Genomic DNA, 18,933 nt, shown 5'->3' on the forward strand with positions numbered 1-18,933 from the left:
TCCCGCTCTCTTATAGGCAGAGGTCTGCGGACGGAAACTACATCTACCGGCAGGCTCCGTGGGGCGTCTCCAGTTTGCGGAACAGGATGGGACTTGTAGGCGTAGGCCCTAGTGTTTGCTGCAGCGTGGGTTGGCCTTCCTCGCCCTTGTCCCTTTACAGCCCCCTCGCTCTAAATCTGCGCGTTCCGAGAGTACTTGATTGTAAGAATCGTCTGCTAGGCTGATTGAATGCATAGATTAACAGGTTTGTCCCTTAGAGATTCTGATTCAGTATTTCTAGATCGTAGCCTGGGAATCTGTGCTTTTAACATGTATTCCCACGCCCTTTTTGAGCAACAGATGTGATCTGGGAATGTGGGAAGCAGTGGACTAGTTATTTCTTTTATTCAAAAATTGTGGGTTTTATTTCCCCTTCTGATTTTAATAGAAATACATACTTATTTTAGAAAATTGAAAAATAACAGAAAATTGTGCTGTAAAAAAGTCCCCGGATTCTGGTGTGTGTGTGTGTGTGTGTGTGTGTGTGTGTGTATTTCCTTAAGTCCCCTGATTCTGGTGTGTGTGTGTGTGTGTGTGTGTGTGTGTGTGTGTATTTCCTTAAGTCCCCTGATTCTGGTGTGTGTGTGTGTGTGTGTGTATGTATTTCCTTAAGTCCCCTGATTCTGGTGTGTGTGTGTGTCTGTGTGTCTGTGTGTCTGTGTGTCTGTGTGTGTGTGTATTTCCTTAAGTCCCCTGATTCTGGGGGGGGTGTGTGTGTGTGTGTGTGTGTGTGTGTGTGTTTCCTTAAGTCCCCTGATTCTGGGGTGTGTGTGTGTGTGTGTGTGTGTGTGTGTGTGTGTGTGTGTATTTCCTTAAGTCCCCTGATTCTGGTGTGTGTGTGTGTGTGTGTGTGTGTGTGTGTGTATTTCCTTAAGTCCCCTGATTCTGGTGTGTGTGTGTGTGTGTGTGTGTATGTATTTCCTTAAGTCCCCTGATTCTGGTGTGTGTGTGTGTGTGTGTGTGTGTGTGTGTGTATTTCCTTAAGTCCCCTGATTCTGGGGTGTGTGTGTGTGTGTGTGTGTGTGTGTGTGTGTGTATTTCCTTAAGTCCCCTGATTCTGGGGTGTGTGTGTGTGTGTGTGTGTGTGTGTGTATGTATTTCCTTAAGTCCCCTGATTCTGGTGTGTGTGTGTGTGTGTGTGTGTGTGTGTGTGTGTGTATGTATTTCCTTAAGTCCCCTGATTCTGGTGTGTGTGTGTGTGTGTGTGTGTGTGTGTGTGTGTGTGTGTGTATTTCCTTAAGTCCCCTGATTCTGGTGTGTGTGTGTGTGTGTGTGTGTGTGTGTGTGTGTATGTATTTCCTTAAGTCCCCTGATTCTGGTGTGTGTGTGTGTGTGTGTGTGTGTGTGTATGTATTTCCTTAAGTCCCCTGATTCTGGTGTGTGTGTGTGTGTGTGTGTGTGTGTATGTATTTCCTTAAGTCCCCTGATTCTGGTGTGTGTGTGTGTGTGTGTGTGTGTGTGTATGTATTTCCTTAAGTCCCCTGATTCTGGTGTGTGTGTGTGTGTGTGTGTGTGTGTGTATGTATTTCCTTAAGTCCCCTGATTGTGTGTGTGTGTGTGTGTGTGTGTGTGTGTGTGTGTATTTCCTTCCAGATAGTTTTTTCTTTTTTTTTTTTTGGCTTGCTTGGTCAGTTGTGTCTGACTCTGCAACACCCATGGACTGTGGCTTGCCAGACGCCTCTCTCCATGGAATTTTCCAGGCAAGAATACTGGAGTGGGTTGCTATTTCCTTCTCCAGGGTATCTTCCCCACTCAGGTACAGAACTCACATTTCCTGTGTCTGTCCTCTGCTTTGGCAGGTGGTTTCTTTACTACTCAGCCACCTGGGAAGCCTATAATAATAATAAATGAATGTTGAGTAATTGGAATATTACAGGCATGATACCAAGTACTTTGTATACACTACTTCACAATCTAAAAAGCAGTTATCGCTACTTTGCAGATCCAGAAATGAGGCACAGAGTTTGTTACCCTGATCACCTAGCTAAAGGTGGAAGAGGAGGGGTTGAACTCAGGTTTCCTGAATCCAAATCTTGGCAATGTTTAGCCTACGGTGTACTACATTTTGCGAGCTAGCTGACATCAAAGGTAAGGCTTTTTTTCTCAATTTTTTCGTAGCTACAATTCATCATTGGAACTGCCACCACTATCCTCTTCCTTTCAGCTTTTGCCTGTTACTGACTGAACTCCTGCCCATAACCTAGGCATTGTTATTTCCTCATCTTCCATAAGCAGTGGAGGGTATGTAAATAGTAAAGTCTTCAATATCCTTGGCTCCTAAGAAGAGAAATAATCGAGATGTCTCTATTATGGATGCTCTCCACTCCAATATTTCCCATGTAAAAGCATTTAGCCCTTAAAATGAATATTGATGTGTTATAGTTTATACTCATCCTTTAATTCAAGTTCAGTCTTCTTCAAAGGTTAAGTTAATAACCAACATTATCTCTTAATACTTCAGCCATCCTGGGGATTTCCTAATGACTGTTTCTCCTAATTGTTCCCACACTCATCACCCACTTTTAGTCCCAGGAGAGGCCTGGGTTCAGGCTGCCTGGGCCCCAAGTTCATTATTCTATAAGTTCTCTGATCACTTTGACCAGCCTCTTCTCCATTTTGACAGGCACACCTTACTCTCTTTCCTCAGGGTAAACTTTTCTGACCTTCTGACCTAATTGGTCTTGTCTCGCTTGTATAGACTCTCAGAGCCTCTTTCTTGTAACAATTATTGTAATTGAAAGTGAATAATTTATAGGTTAATTGGCCACTTGTTCCCACTGCTAAACTTTTAGAGCCAAGACCACAGCTTGCTGTTCATCACCATGTTTCCAGCCCAGAGCTCAATACCTAGCTCAAAGTAGACGTGTAAGTTTTGGTCTATTTCCTATAATCATGGGATAAACTCAGAGAGAGAATCTGTGTTGGGAGTGGGTGGAGGAGGGTGTCATTTGTAGCCACCACTTTTAGAAAAAGCAGGGGATGATGGATTAATCCATCATGACCAAATGGGTAACTGATCCCAGAGACTGACAGCAAATGGTTTAATCGTTTGTCAGTCTCCTGAGGACCTTGTATCATATCCTAGTTGCTAGAATTCTGAATTGTGAAAACAGGTTGAATCTTATAGCTGTGACCTTATCTCTGGAATCGCTATAAATGGGTTGTGGTGGGGTCGAGGGAATGAGGAGAAAGTAATCAAGACTTCTGCAGTTGCTAAGTCGTATTTGACTCTCTGTGACCCCATGGACTGCAGCACACCAGACTTCCCTGTCCTTCACTATTTCCCGGAATTTGCTCAAACTCATGTCAGTTGAGTCGGTGATGCCATCCAACCGTCTCATCCTCTGTCACCCCCTTCTCTTGGCTTATTACTCATCCAGAGTTGCGGTAAGTTTCCACTACACCCAAAATACAAAGACATGTAGTAGACAACAGTTGTCACCAGGGCGCGCCATTGCTGCATTAATAATCCGGGATCATTAGAACTTTCTACGCAGATATTGTTTTAATTTTGGCCCAGGTAGTGATCTCATTTTCAGATATCCTTTAGGAAAAAATACTCGTCGCCTCTCATTGTTAAAATTGGTAGCACATTGCCTGAACCCAGTGAATTGTACATATTAAGGGCTGGAATATTTTATGTCAATGACCGCAAGGCTAAACCTGGATCTCCAAAAGAGAAAGGGCAGAAACTGGAATTGAGACCCATAGTTTGCCAAGGGAGATATGAAAAAGCAGCCAAGCGTGAGGGCTTTCTGCATCAGATGACACTGGATTGGAATGCCGGCTCCATCGCTTTGGGGTGGTGTGACTGGGAGAGTTGCATCGTGTCTCAGAGCCTTAGTTCCTCAGGGCTCTGGTGAGGATGAAGCTTCAGTTTGACATTCTAGTTAGCATAATTCCTGGTCCTCAGCAATTGTTGATAACATAATACAGTCACAGGTTTACATTTGGGTTGGAATGTTATTTAATTAACCAGTGTCTCCTCTGCTAACTTCTAAATTGCATGAAGGGAGGGTTTGTCTGTTTATCATTGTGTCCCCAGCACTTAGAATAGTGCCTGGTACATATAGGCTCTTGGTAAATATGGATGGATGAAAAAAAATAATGAATGAGTAAATGGGAAATTTGCTCTTCTAAGTATATAATGTAATATTGGTCGCTCGGTCGTGTCCGGCTCTTTGCGACCCATGGACAATATAGCCTTCCGGGCTCCTCTATCCATGGAATTCTCCAGGCAAGAATACTGGAGTGGGTTGCCTTTCCCTTCTCCAGGAGATCTTCCCGATCCAGGGATTGAACCCTGGTCTCCTGCATTGTAGGAAGATTCTTAACCATCTTCTAAATATCAGTTCAGTTCAGTTGCTCAGTTGTGTCCAACTCTTTGCGATTCCATGGACTGCAGCCCGCCAGGCTTCCCTATCCATCACCAACTCCTGGAGTTTACTCAAACTCATGTCCAGCAAGTCAGTGATGCCATCCAGCCATCTCATCCTCTGTTGTTCTCTTCTCCCGCCTTCAATCTTTCCCAGCATTAGGGTCTTTTCAAATGAGTCAGTTCTTCACATCAGGTGGCCAAAGGATTGGAGTTTCAGCTTCAGCATCAGTCCTTCCAATGAATATTCAGGACTGATTTCCTTTAGGATGGACTGGGTGGATATCCTTTCAGTTCAAGGGACTCTCTGAGAGTCTTCTTCAACACCACACTTCAAAAGCATCCATTCTTTGGCACTCAACTTTCTTTATGGTCCAACTCTCACATCCATACATGACTACTGGAAAAATCATAGCTTTGACTAGATGGACTTTTATTGGCAAAGTTATGTCTCTGCTTTTTAATATGCTATCTAGGTTGGTCATAACTTTCCTTCCAAGGAGTAAGCGTCTTTTAATTTCATGGCCACAGTCACCATCTGCAGTGATTTTGGAGTCCCCCAAAATAAAGTCTCTCACTGTTTCCCCTGTCTCCCCATCTATTTGCCATGAAGCGATGAGACCAGATGTCATGATCTTTGTTTTCTGAATGTTGAGCTTTAAGCCAACTTTTTCACTCTCCTCTTTCACTTTCATCAAGAGGCTCTTCAGTTCTTCTTCGCTTTCTGCCATAAGGGTGGTGTCATCTGCATATCTGAGGTTATTGATATTTCTCCCGGCAATCTTGATTCCATCTTGTGCTTCATCCAGCCCGGCATTTCGCATAATGTACTCGGCATATAAGTTAAATAAACAGGGTGACAATATACAGCCTTGATATATTCCTTTCCCTATTTGGAACCAGTCTGTTGTTCTGTATTCAGCTCTAACTGTTGCTTCTTGACCTGCATACAGGTTTCTCAAGAGGCAGGTCAGGTGGTCTGGTATTCTCATCTTTTTCAGAATTTTCCACAGTTTGTTGTGATCCACACAGTCAAAGGCTTTGGCGTAGTCACTAAAGCAGAAGTAGATGTTCTTCTGGAATTCTCTTGCTTTTTCGATGATCCAGCAGATGTTGCCAATTTGATCTCTGGTTCCTCTGCCTTTTCTAAATCCAACTTGAACATCTGGAAGTTCACTGTTCACGTACTGTTGAAGCCTGGCTTGGAGAATTTTGAGCATTACCTTGCTAGTGTGTGAGGTGAGTGCAATTGTACAGTGAACGTTCTTTGGCATTGCCCTTCTTTGCGATTGGAATGAAAATTGACCTTTTCCAGTTCTGTGGCCACTGCTGAGTTTTCCAAATTTGCTGGCATATTGAGTGCAGCACTTTCACAAATCTTTTAGGATTTGAAATAGCTCAACTGGAATCCTATCACCTCCACTAGCTTTGTTCGTAGTGATGCTTCCTAAGGTCCACTTGACTTTGGACTCCAGGATGTCTGACTCTAAATGAGTGATCACACCATTGTGGTTATCTGGGTCGTGAAGATCTTTTTTTGTATAGTTCTTCTGTGTATTCTTGCCACCTCTTCTTAATATCTTCTGCTTCTGTTAGGTCCATACCATTTCTGTCCTTTATTGTGCCCATCTTTGCATGAAATGTTCCCTTGATATCTCTAATTATCTTTAAGAGATCTTTAGTCTTTCCCATTTTATTATTTTCCTCTATTTCTTTGCATTGATCACTAAGGAAAGCTTTCTTATCTCTCCTTGCTATTCTTTAGAACTCTGCATTCAGTTGGGTATCTTTCTTTTTCTCCTTTGCCTTTAGCTTCTGTTCTTTTCTCAGCTATTTGTAAGGCCTCCTCAGACAACCATTTTGCCTTTTTGTGTTTCTTTTTCTTGGGGATGGTTTTGACCACTGCCTCCAGTTCAAGGTCATGAACCTCCTTCCTTAGTTCTTTAGGCACCCTATCAGATCTAGTCCCTTGAATCTATTTGTCACTTCCACTGTATAATCGTAAGGAATTTGATTTAGGTCATACCTGAATGGTCTAGTGGTTTTCCCTACTTTTTTCAGTTTAAGTCTGAATTTTGCAATAAGGAGTTCATGATCTGAACCACAGTCAGCTCCTGGTCTTGTTTTTGCTGACTGTATATAGCTTCTCCATCTTTGGCTGAACAGAATATAATCAATCTGATTTCGGTGTTGACATCTGGTGATGTCCATGTGTAGAGTCTTCTCTTGTGTTGTTGGCAGAGGGTGTTTGCTATGAGCAGTGCGTTCTCTTGGCAAAACTCTTCTAGGTATAGGAACAGGCTATTCAAGATTTTTGATACTGCCCTCCACCAAATGGCAGAATATCATCAATATATTGGCTGTGTTTACAGAGCGGTCAGGTGCAATCCAGTGAGCTGTCCATAATATATGGCTGAACTGGACTAGGAGCCTGGAGCCAAGAGCGGGCCCCAAGGCTAGAGGAAAATCTGTGGGTTGCCTTGGTATCCTTCCAGTCTTGCAGGAGCATTCCAAAGTCCAGGGCTGCATTTAGACACCACACCCACTTGGGTTAGACAGGTTGTTGGTCCTCATCCATGTTCATGGTGTGGCCCTTTGTCTTCTTGCTGCCATATCTTCATCCAAAGAGCCTTACTAAGTCTTAGGCCATACAGATGTTCATTATTTAATTGACAGTATACTGTGTTTCTCGAAATTTCCTGTCTGTAGTATATTGGCTACATCTGCACCAAGGAATCTCAACTGCTTTTTGTTTATTTCTTTGTGATGTTTTCCAGCATCTGTAATGACCGACTGGATCCAAACACACACTCAGAAAACAAGGCTTTGATAAGCAGGTGTCCTCAGCACCGATCAGTGCTGTCACTGCCTCTCCCACCAAATACGCATCTTAGATAACATTTCAGGCTGCGATGTTTTTAGCACATTGTCATTTCAAATTATTTTTAATTAAGTATGCTTAGTAAAAGAGGCAATCTGATATAATGTAAGAAAAGAATGGGAAGTTTGAAATCTGGGTTGAGTTTGGATTGGGAACCTCTCTTATCATGTGTGTGACCTTGAATAATACAAGAACCAGCTGAGCCTCAGTTTGCTCATCTGTAAAATGGGCATGCTAATACTTACCATTTGTTGTGAAACAGTGTGTATGCAGTCTATAGCTTCTCCTGGCACATGGTTGGCACTCAGTAGCTAATAGCTGATAACATGGTCTTGATGCAACATCCTAGTGTACTCCCTTGTAGTCTGTTATTGGGCAGAAATCCTGATTAATATATATTTATTTTATTATTATTTGTTAAGTATATATTTTTATTTGGCCACTCCAAGTCCTCACTGTAGCATACAGGATGTTTTAGCCTCAACATGTAGAATCTAGTTCCCTGGTCAGGGGTTGAACCTTGGCTCCGTGGTTAGGAGGGTGGAGTCTTAGCTACTCGACTACCGGGGAAATCCCAATATGTATTTAGAATTATACTTATTACTTGCTAGTTTTAATCTTTTGATTACATAGAGAACCACTTAACCAGTCCCTAAATTGGTGGACTCGGTGAAGCCAGGTTCATAGTTGGGCCATCCATGCTATTGCTGCTGGGATCTGGATCCATTCTGTCTGTTTTCAGTTTTCACACATAGAATGCTATCTATCAATCTCCAGTGACTGCCCTATTGAATCGTATGCTTCTAGTTGCCTACCCAGTATCCATTCCCTTTCTTATCCTCCAGTTTTATCTAGGGCTTCAGTGTGCCCTGTTAAAGTGTCTCTCCTAGATTCCTTGGGTGGCTAAGGGTGACCATAGGTGTTAGTTCTGACCAAGGAGATAGAAGCTGAGGGTATCTGGGAAAGCTTTGTCTTGCTGACTGAGGCACTGCCCCATCCTGCTGTAATATGGAGGTGAAGCAGTCCTGAACCAACACCCTGAGGGTTAGCTGGGGGACATGTAACTGGTTCTGGCCAGTGAGCTGTAAGCAGAAGGGATTCGTGTCACTTCTGGGCTGGGACATTTAAGTGCTGACATGAGACCCTCCAAGAATTCTTTCGCCTGCCGTGATAACCAGCACAGTTTGAGAGAGTGGCTGATCTATCATCCTGGGCCCAAATGAGAGGTCATGGCGTAGGGGCTCCAGGTGACCCCTAATGGACCAGCAGGATTGAGAAATAAACCTTGGTTGTTTTAAGCCACTGAGATTGTGGGGTTGTTTGTTACTACAGCATAATCTAGCCCATCCTAACTTATACAAACCTGACCACATTGCTCCACTAAATCCATCATTGTGGAATGACTGAACATAGAAACTACCAAACAAATGATTGACTAAAAGCGTGAATGAATCACCTTCCTTCTCCTGGGCCCCATCCCTTCAGATCTTGTCTAAGAATGACTATAAATCCACCTAGTTCACTACACATACCTTTGTAGATGTCTTCAGTCAGTCTTTCTTCAACTTTGGTGTTCATCAAAATTCCCTGAGGACCTCATTGAAAATATAGATGCTCAGCCATCCCTCAAATCTACAGAATCATTCCCAAGAGGTGGGTCATGGCCATGTGCATTTATAACAGGTTTCCTAAGAGATTCTGACAATGGGTCCAGGTCAGGAACGTTTGCCTACTTGGGTAGAAAATTCCAACCCCCATCAACAAGATCAAAAGGGTGATCATTTTTTGGCATGTTGGTTTTTTAGCTTATCTTTGTCATCCCTACCTCTACTCCCAATTCTCACCCTTGTTCCCTGCTGGCCACTGATACCTAAGTGATTACCTTTGGTTGATGGTGCCCTTGAAAATATCCTTGACATCTCCCCTCTGGCCCTTGCATCTCTTGTCTGTAAAGAGAAGCACGTTCATACCTTGAGGGAGATCATCAATAGTGGCTCCTGAGAATGGAAGTACAAAGGGTACAGAGGGGCACAGGCAACTGCTCAAGGCAGCCATGGGGACATCCTCCAGAAGGTGGCATTCAAGCAGGGTCCTCATGAGTGTGGTGGGTGTTGCCCTTTTTTATGGAAGTGCCTTTGAACACATTTGTTCATTTGGGCCATCCCCGCCTATGAGTCTCTGTAGGATGGGGAGACCTCTTCTACCTGGCAGCCCCGAACCTTGATTTCCTGGCTTCCTAAACATGTGGTTTTCACTGCAACCATTAGAGGCCCCTGTGGTGCTTGGCGCAGCAGGCGGCAGGTGAAGAAAGCAAGTTCCATTCCAGAAGGTGGGGTCCTGCCTCAGAGGGACCGTGGTGGGGGTCCCACAGGGGTGTCTGGTATCTGTACGGTCCATGTCGGAGGCACCTGATGCTGTTCTGACCCAGCCCCGGGGCAGTGGCATCTTCGTGGCATGTCCAGTGCTGTGATTTTAGGGGTGACTCCTGTCCATGTCATCTCCAGGCTTGGATCTCTGGCCTTCCCAGGGATTTCTGGAACCACTTGAATTCCTTTTTTGGGGGGGTTGCTGTGCTGAGTCTTTGTCGTGCAGGATTTTCTCGAGCTGCGGCAGCAGGGGCTCTGCTCTTCTTGTGGGGTGGGCTTCTCACTGCGAGGCTTCTCTTGTTGCTGAGCACAGGCTCCGGGGCACGTGCGCTTCAGCAGCTGAGGATCCTGGGCTCTAGAGCAAAGCTCCATGGTTGCGGCACACAGACTCTGCTGCCCTGCGGCATGTGGGATCTTTCCGGATCAGGAACTGAAACCCTTGTCTCCTGCATCGGCCGGCAGAGTCTTTACCACTGAGCCGTCAGGGAAGCCCCAGCCCATATTCTTTACTGCATAACTTTACTGATTGAATCAGCCAGAGTTCATTTCTGTTGCAACTAAAGGACCTTTCCTGGATAAGTACATAGAGAGGAGAGAGGCTCAGAGCCCCAGGCAGAGGGTTACAGCTTGAGCAGAGGCCCAGGATCTTGAAGAGCATTGGATATATTCTGCAGAGGGATGCCAGTCCCGTGGGGTTGCAGAGCACATATTTGGGGTGGAGTGGGGACCAGCAGGAGTTGAGGTGGATGAAATAAGCTGGGACCTCAAATGCTGCCATTTCAGGGATTAAATTTGACCTTGGAGTGGAAACAGTGGGCTTTAAATGGGACAGAAGGAATACCAGATGCAAAATTGACAAAGATTTCTCTGGGACAACATGGGGTGTGATTGGACCTGGTGAAACTGGGGGCAGGGAGACGGAGGAGGAAGTGGCAAGAAGTATCTCACGTGGTGGATGCTGGCTAGGGCGTCCCTGCTCCTTGAGATCTGGCTAAGACTGCTCACTGCTTTCCTGTCACCGCCCACCCCGCCCTCCGCCCACCACCGCTTTCCTAGGCCCTGCAGAAGGCCAAGCCCGACCCCACGACACAGTTTCTGCAACTTCTCTATGGTCACCTCTGCATCAGAACTCCAGCCTCTACTGTGTTCATTTTAGTTTATGGATTTTCTTGTGAAATGCAGCACCTTGATTCCTTGGCATGGATTGGAGTTCTGAGAGTATCAGAGGAGAGACTGACATTTCAGCAACACTGAAAACAAACTGCAAATTGTACTTTCAACCTCCTTGTTCTTAGAGGACTTTATATGTCCCGAGAGATTCATAGTCAGCTATTTCACCCCATGGATGCACCAGCCTCTGTCCCAACTGATAACCTCCTCTCTCCCCTTACTCACTCCGTCTCTTCTTCACTCCCCACCCTCATGGTTTGCCTGTGAGATGCCAGGTACTCCTGACAGGTTGCCCCACAGATGATGCCTCTCAAGCCCTCTCTTCCAAACCCAGTTCCAGGCCCATGAAAGAGGCCATCTGAACATGAGGTCACACTTTTAACAAGCCCCATATGCCTTTGAAGACAGTTGTGGTTAACAGTTACTTTTCTGCCTCCACAGTAGCTTTGCACAGTTGAATTTTGCTTTTATCGATAGTAATTAGAAACCACAAAATAACAGAAATTCGTGTCTCGTGGAAAAGTCTGGAGGAAGACTGACAGGGCAGCTCCATGACCTTTAGGCTCCCAGGCTCCTCTGCCATCATGAAAGCTCTGACCCAGGAGGGCTGCTTAAGTCCCCAGGCCCTAGAGGGCTATGGAGCAGGTTGGGAAGTGTAGTTGGACCTTTCTGATACAACCTCTGGTTAAAAATTGGTGTACATATTCTTAAGAAAGAAGTGGCAAGTGTGTATCGGGAGGAATTAGTGGTTTGTGCTGTGTGAATGAAACCCACTTGTCTCAGAAGGTACGCCTGCACTTTTTCTTGGACTGGATCTTGAAAGAAGCTTGAATGTTTAGTCTGTTGGTCATGGGGCACAACGGTCCCAATAGCTGTTCTCACTCCTTTAGCAGTGTCAGCTTTATGACTTTAGGAAGGGCTGGGGCGCAAGGCCCCTCAGAGGTCCAGGCAGACCCGCTCACAGTGTCCCATCTCCCTGTGTTTTCCTGGGGCGCAGTCTGGCCAGGTTCCTCCCTGCAGCTGCAACAGAGTGTGGGCCCAAGAGGCCTGTGAGCACCCCAGAAATCTCAGCTCTTGTTGCTTGCAGAGGGTTTATTTCCAGAGGGATCCTGGGGCTGCTCAGAAGTGCTTATCTTTCTGGGGAGACAGTACGGCAGCTGAAGAGCCCGTGGGTGAGGACAGCGTTGCCTTCCTGCCTGAGCTCCGGGAGACTGGGTCAGCTCCTGCACTGGTCACTCCTCGCCCGCCCAGGACTTCTACTCCTTAACTTAAATGCTGTGCCCTGAGCATCTGCTGCCGCCACATGCTGCTAATACTTGAGTGGACTACTTCCTGGGATCACACTTCAGAGTGGGGGTTTCCTCCATTTTTAGGGGTGCTAGAGAAATGTACAGGTCCCAGTGGCTCAACCCTGAAATGAAACCCAGGTCTCCTGCCTCCATTCCAGTGCCTTTTTCTTCTATTCCCTCCCAAGGAAGGTTCTGATTGGCAGGTTCCATTTAGTGGGCTGTGGACATCACCAGATATTCTCAGCTCTCTGCCTTCTAGGCCAAGGCAGTGTTGTACCTGCTGGCCCCAAGGCAGAGCCATGTGACTAGTTCCAGCCAGTGAGCCAGGAGTAGAGTGATGTCACTTCTGGACTAAACTCTGTAATGGCTGCTCCAGGTCTTTCTCTCTGGCAATGATGGTGGATGCTCCATTAGCCTGGGCTCTGGGTTGCCTAGAGCAGAGCCCTCAGCTGACCCTTGATGGAGCTGTAGAGTGATCAAGAAGTAAGTCTTTGGTGTCTTAAAGTCATTCAGGTTTAGGAATTTTTGTTGTTGTTGTTATCGCAGCATTACCTGGCCTGACCTGACTTTACCTGCACACTTACCATCTGCTTGGTCACTTGGCATTTCAATACCTTTCCTATTTTGGGGGTAACTTCCCACCCTCTGAGATTTGTTGGGCAGCAGAGCCTTCCTATAGAAGGTGGAAGTGCCCAGTACACGCTTTCCCAGCTCCCCTTGCAGCTCAGGTGCAAGCACATGGCCGAGGTCAGCTGAGACAGTGCTACAGCGGTTGTGCCATGAACTCTGGGTTTGTAGCAGCTGCAGTGGTGACATTGCTGGGCTGGTTTCATTGCAAGAGTTTGAGCTGTGTTTCTGGCTGTTTGACCTCCCTTTATTCCTGCCTACCTTCTAAGCCTCGATCTCCAGCCTTCCTGTCTCATCTGTGAGCTGCTCAGCATCCTTTTAATAAATTTGCTTTCAGTTTAAATCACCCATACTTCATTTATGTTGCTTGCGACTAAGAGCCTTGGATGGATACAGCCAAATAGAGGGCAGCATGGGGTGGCACAGGAGCCAGGAGCTGGAAGGAAGGATCTGGCAAAATGTGCCTGACTTTTCTCCCTTGCACAAATTGCTTCTCTGGAAGCAACTTTTGTCTGTCTTAGGTCAGAGCAAGCCAAAGTGCGGGGTAGGAGCTCTGGTTAGACTTGGTCAGCCTTTTGGGCATGTGAACCTCACTTTTCTTATCTGTAAAATGGGGCCAGTGATAGGACCTCACTTATAGGGTAGTTGTGAGGCATGTATTTGAAAGAGAATATGTTTGAGGAAGTTCTGGGAACCATAACACAAAACCCCCGTGCAAGTTCACCACGTTATTCTTCTGTGTTAACTTGCCCAAATATATCCAGCTGGGGAATCTTGGATGGCACGACAGGTTAAATGAAACCCATTCTTCCTGATGCCACCGTTCTGTCACTCACCTCTCGGGAGGTCACAGACCAGTCCTTACAATTCAGACCCATCTGAGATTCTGCTCAGGAGACCAGAGGCCTCAGACTGGAGGTGATGAAAAGATCCCTGGTGGGCTTGGTAAAGGCAGAGAAGCACAGGGGCAGGAAGGGTGTTAGGCGTTGTTCTGTTCAATCCTCTCCATTTCCAGAGTCCACAGAGAGAGGGAGAGCCTCCAGCCCACAGCCACTCAGCAGCTGTGTGGCTGAGCTCAGGGTTGGGTTGCAGATCTTTACATTTTGACAGCGTGCCTTCATCTGGAGATATACACGTGCTATCATCTAGGAAAGCAAAGAGAACCCGGGAATGTGACAACTCTTCCTCGGGTTAACAGCCCCCACCTCCTAGCAACCTATGACCGACTGGTCCTTATCCCCCCGTAGAGAGGGATCTCCGGAGCACTGTTTCTGTTTTTTCTTTCTTAGCCCTCTGAACACTTTATTGAGGAAGGCTGAAAACTGCTGAATCGATTTTTTCTTTTTTAAATTAGCACGGAACCTGAATCAAAGAAATTTGGACGAAGACAACTTTCTCATCCAAGTGGCTGCCAGCACCCCCGCCCCAGCTGAAGCGTTCCCTTGTTCTCGCCTGCTCTGCCCCAGATTCATGGGCCGCACTCGGGATCGTTGGCAGTTTTCTCTGCACTGTCCTGACAACCTCCGGCCATGAAATTAAAAAGCTAGTTACCGAATCTCACTCCTACCGGCTTTGTGCTTGCCAGGGATTCAGCAGAGAAATCTGGAAGAGGGAGCCTCCCCGCGCCTGCAGCAGGCTGAAATGCCACCAGAATGACAATGGGTTGGGGTGTGGGAGGAGGGGAGATTGTGCAGCGTGCCAGGAATGAATGAATGAATGAAGGGGAGGGAGAGAGAGAGAGAGAGAGAGAGCACGAACTTTGGGCTTCAAATTAAAAAATTCCAGGGTCTCAACAGAGGTGCCGGTGTCTGTAGTCCAAGGCCTGCTCCTGAATGCTGAGCTGGGCACTCTTCCCCAGGCGGGTGCCCTCTGGCCCTCTGCCAAGGTACAGAGCTTGGGGCTGAAGGGAGGGAAGTAGGACTTTGGGGAGGAAATGGCCCCAAACTGGGGCAAGCCCCGGGAGGCCAGCCTGCCCAGTCAGCTTGCTGTCTGGCCAGACTCCCCCTCCCAGACCCCTGCCACCTCAAGGGTCTCCTCTGAATTCAGACATTAGTACTCACGCCACATACCGTCCCCCCCACCCCTCCCCACCCCGCTAGAGGAATTTTAAGAAATCCACAAAAACCAGAGGAATTTTGATTACCCTTAATTAAGGAAAAGCTTTCCAGAAGACCACGTGACGGGTGACTCATTGTGACAAGGGTGTCCCTGAGCTGCAGGAGGATGGGGCTGTGCCCTCTGCCCTCGGCCCTGGGACTCACACAGAGCACGGTCCTGGTGGATGGTCGTAGGAACGGTGTCATTCAGAGAGCTCTTGTTCCTGCCTCATCCCCTCCCTAGACTTGGGGGCTGACGTAGGGATGTGTGGGGAAGCGGGAGAGAGAGGTGTCTGCGCATCGGGCCTCCAGGGCCAGGCTGAGTGGGGTCTCTGACTTGATAGCCCAGAGACCTCGAGCCAGTTGCCTAACACCCCCAAGTGTATGTCCTTATCCGTGACGTGGGAATCACCATGGTGACCACACGCAGGGAGGCTGTGAATTAAACAAAGACCTCCAAGTCTGCTTGCCGGGTAGTCAATGCTCAATAAAAAGAAAAACATAACTAGGCATAATCCCAGAGCCCATCCTGACATAGGGAAACTCTTCCCAAGAGCTTCCACCTCATCACCCACAGATCTTGGGATTGGTCTTGTTACTGGACTGGCTTGGCGTTGAAGGGACCTTGGGAAGCTGGGCTGGCCCTTTGTGTTTTAACTGAGCGTGTGAATTCACTCAGTCAGCCTCTCTGTTGTTCTTGTTCAATCGCTCAGTCATGTCTGACTCTTTGCGACTCCACAGATTGTAGCTTCTCTGTCCTCCACTATCTCCCTGAGTTTGCTCAAACTCATGTCCACTGAGTTGGTGATGCTATCCAACCATCTCTTCCTCTGTCATCCCCTTCTGCCTTCAGTCTTTCCCAGCATCTCATTTGTTGACAGACTGTTTCCCAGTCTCCCATCTGTTCATGCAGGTATTTATCGAGTAGCTTCCACGCGCCACCTTGTGCTGGCGTTTGAGCTAAAAGAGCAAGTGAAAGGGGTCTCATCTCAGTTTTTGAAGTTCACAAGCCAGCAAGAAACAAAGTCAAGATCAGAATTATTTGAGGTCCAGACCAGTAGGTGATCGGGAAGGCTTCTCTTGGGGGTAACGTTTGAGCCTAGATCTAAATAGCAAGAAGGAGCTGCCACACTCAGGCCTGAGGGAAGGGCAACCCGGGAAGGAAGCAGTAGTTTGGAGGCTTGGAGGTGGGGTCAGGACTGGTTAGGGGGCGCTTGTGGCTGAGGCTGATGGAGGTGGGGCCAGGACTGGTTAGGGGGCACTTGTGGCTGAGGCTGATGGAGGTGGGGTCAGGATTGGTTAGGGGGTGCTTGTGGCTGAGGCTGATGGAGGTGGGGCCAGAACTGGTTAGGGGGCGCTTGTGGCTGAGGCTGATGGAAGTGGGGTCAGGACTGGTTAGGGGGCGCTTGTGGCTGAGGCTGATGGAGGTGGGGCCAGGACCGGTTAGGGGGTGCTTGTAATTGAGGCTGATGGAGCACCAGGACCGCTGTGGGGAGGAGCAGATGGGTTCTGGGAAGCCACAAGAGAGCTCATTTCACAGGAAGGCAGCCTGGAGGACTGGGGCTGGGCCCAGAGTCCAGTGTGTGGTAGGAGCGGAGTGCTTTTGCCAGTGTCTCCAGTTCCCTTTGCCCTGCACCTGCTGTACGTATATTAAAGGACAGATCGTCCAGAAGCAAGGTGTAGTCCCATCATTATTATGCATGGCCTACGTTCTCAAAGGGCGTCTCCCTGAACTTGCGGGTCACACCTGGGTCTGGTTGGGGGCAGTGGATATGCCTTCCCGCCTGTCACCAGCCTCTCCTGCTGTCCTCTGTGGGGCGCACACACTGGTGCTGACTCCCAGGGGTGCAGGCAGTCCTGCCGGAATTGGAGATGCCCTTCCCCAGCTGGGTCCTGACTGAGGCAGTTGTCAAGTAAGCTCCAGGGTGGGCCTGTTGTCCAGGCCTGCAGCCTGAGATCACTGCCATGATCAGTCTCCCTGGGTCCCAGCTGCGCAAACAGAAGACCTACAGCCACCCTGAATGTTGGACCTGGGGGTCCCCACGCTGCGTGGGCATCGCTGGCCGATTCACAAAGGACTGCCTGCTGGGGTCAGGCAGCCAAAGATCCCCTGGTGGTACGGAGCCTGAGGATCCTCTTGTTGAAAGGAGCTAAGAGACATGTAACCCAGCCCCATTCATTCAGTCATTCGTTCAACACCTGTTTGTTAAGTACCTACCGCGTACCACGCATTGTGTTCTGTCAGGTTATCCACTCTACACAGGGAGCCACGTGGTGAAGAGCAGACCAGCGATCCTGGTCCTCGAGGCTGTCAGTATTTTTAAGCAGGTGAAGACACACAAAACAAGGAAACCTACAAATACGTAATTCGGAACATAATATATGTGAGAGAAAACACGAGAGCAAGACATGCAGCATATGTTACAGACCCAGTTTGGTCAAAGTGGTCCAGGCGTGAAGGCTCAGGTAAGGTCGCAGTCCCGTATAAACACCCAGAACGCCTGTATCACCTCTGAGGCTCATTACTAATAGTACTGCCAAAAAGAATAAATATGAAAACCATGCAGAGGAAATCTGAAATGTGGCCAACATTGAGATTAGTTGCAAATCCTGATGTTAATGCAAGTGGTGAAATCTGACAGTCGTTGACTGTGTTTGTAAACTCAGAGATAGGAACAGGTGACATGTTTGTGGAGTGTCTCCCGTGTTAGGCTATGTGGTTGGGGGGGGTGGGGGTCCCCAGGGTGTTAAATGTGAGCCAGAAGTAAGGTATTCCTGCCTGCGCCCTGCTTGGAACACCTCTCAGGGCCTGCCGGCACTGTGCCACGTGAGGCATGGCAGGGCTGCAGATTCCCAGCTGTCTGTTTTGTTTTGCTTCAAGATTTGACCTTGTCGCCAGATTTCTGTCCAGATTAACTTACAGAGTCCCAGATGTAGTTCATTCTATGGCAGGTTAGGTTTCCACAGTCGATGAAGTTAGTTATATCTACATCTCGGTGAAGCAGGCACAGAAGGGGAGGTTTGAATGGCAAAAAAAATCTCATTTTAGATTGGGAAAAATAGAATTCATGCTTGAGAAAAGAGTGCTATTTCTGTCTCCAGTCTGATTTTACACCCATTTCAGTTTAAAGCTGTGTCCCATTCCAGATCAAAACCTTCCTCTCCCCCTCCTCCCACTCATCTCCTCCCATTCCCACTCATCTCCTCCCCCCTCCTCCTCCCACTCATCTCCTCCCCTCCCCCTTCTCCCACTCATCTCCTCCCCCTCCTCCCACTCATCTCCCCCTCCTCCCACTCATCTCCTCCCCTTCCTCTCCTCCCACTCATCTCCCCTCCCCCTTCTCCCACTCATCTCCTCCCCCTCCTCCCACTCATCTCCTCCTCCTCCCCCTCCTCCCACTCATCTCTTACCCCCTTCCCCTCCTCTCACTCATCTCCTCCCCCTCCTCCCACTCATCTCCCCCTCCTCCTCCTCTCACTCATCTCCTCCCCCTCCTCCCACTCATCTCCTCCCCCTCCTCTTCTCACTCATCTCCTCCCCCTCCTCCCACTCATCTCCCCCTCCTCCTTCTCTCACTCATCTCCTCCCCCTCCTCCCACTCATCTCCTTCCCTCTCCCCCTCTTGTCTTTCTGCCCTTCCTCCCACCTCTTCTCCCCTACCTCCTTCTCTGCTCTTCCCTCTCCTCAGTCGATTTTCTTGACTTTGATTGGGGTGTAGTAGCAATCAGGAGATTTAGTGTTAGAGGGAAAGCAGTTAACCTTGGAGATGCTGACCCAATTTATGGGAGTTCCTCTGTTTTTATCTATAAAATGGGAATGGTTCAATACCACATATGTTTGAGCCTGTATTTGTTTATGCTAGTCATCTAGGTTCTGTGAGATATAAGGAAAGGAATGAATGGGACTGCACCCCCCCCCCCCCTTAATAACTTCCTATCTCAATGGGAACCTCCTATCTGATGGGGACTTTCTATCTCAGGACACTCGAGACAGACTACAGTATGTACGTAACTGAAAAACAGATTGAGAGGCAGAGACAAACTTGCTAATGGAGACTGGGGTCACCGTGGGCTGGAGGAAGGGTCTGCA

At 47.8% G+C, this 18,933-nt stretch overlaps 1 long non-coding RNA gene across 1 annotated transcript; it reads left to right on the plus strand.

Moving 5' to 3' along the window:
* The first annotated feature begins 88 nt into the window (after positions 1-88).
* On the plus strand, positions 89-14,302 carry LOC122683793. The gene is made up of 3 exons (XR_006337827.1): positions 89-244; positions 1,982-2,127; positions 14,102-14,302. It is a non-coding gene; the product is annotated as an uncharacterized LOC122683793 (long non-coding RNA).
* Positions 14,303-18,933: the final 4,631 nt, after the last annotated feature.

Source organism: Cervus elaphus, chromosome 25 (assembly GCF_910594005.1).
Source record: "Cervus elaphus chromosome 25, mCerEla1.1, whole genome shotgun sequence".
NCBI lineage: Eukaryota > Metazoa > Chordata > Mammalia > Artiodactyla > Cervidae > Cervus > Cervus elaphus.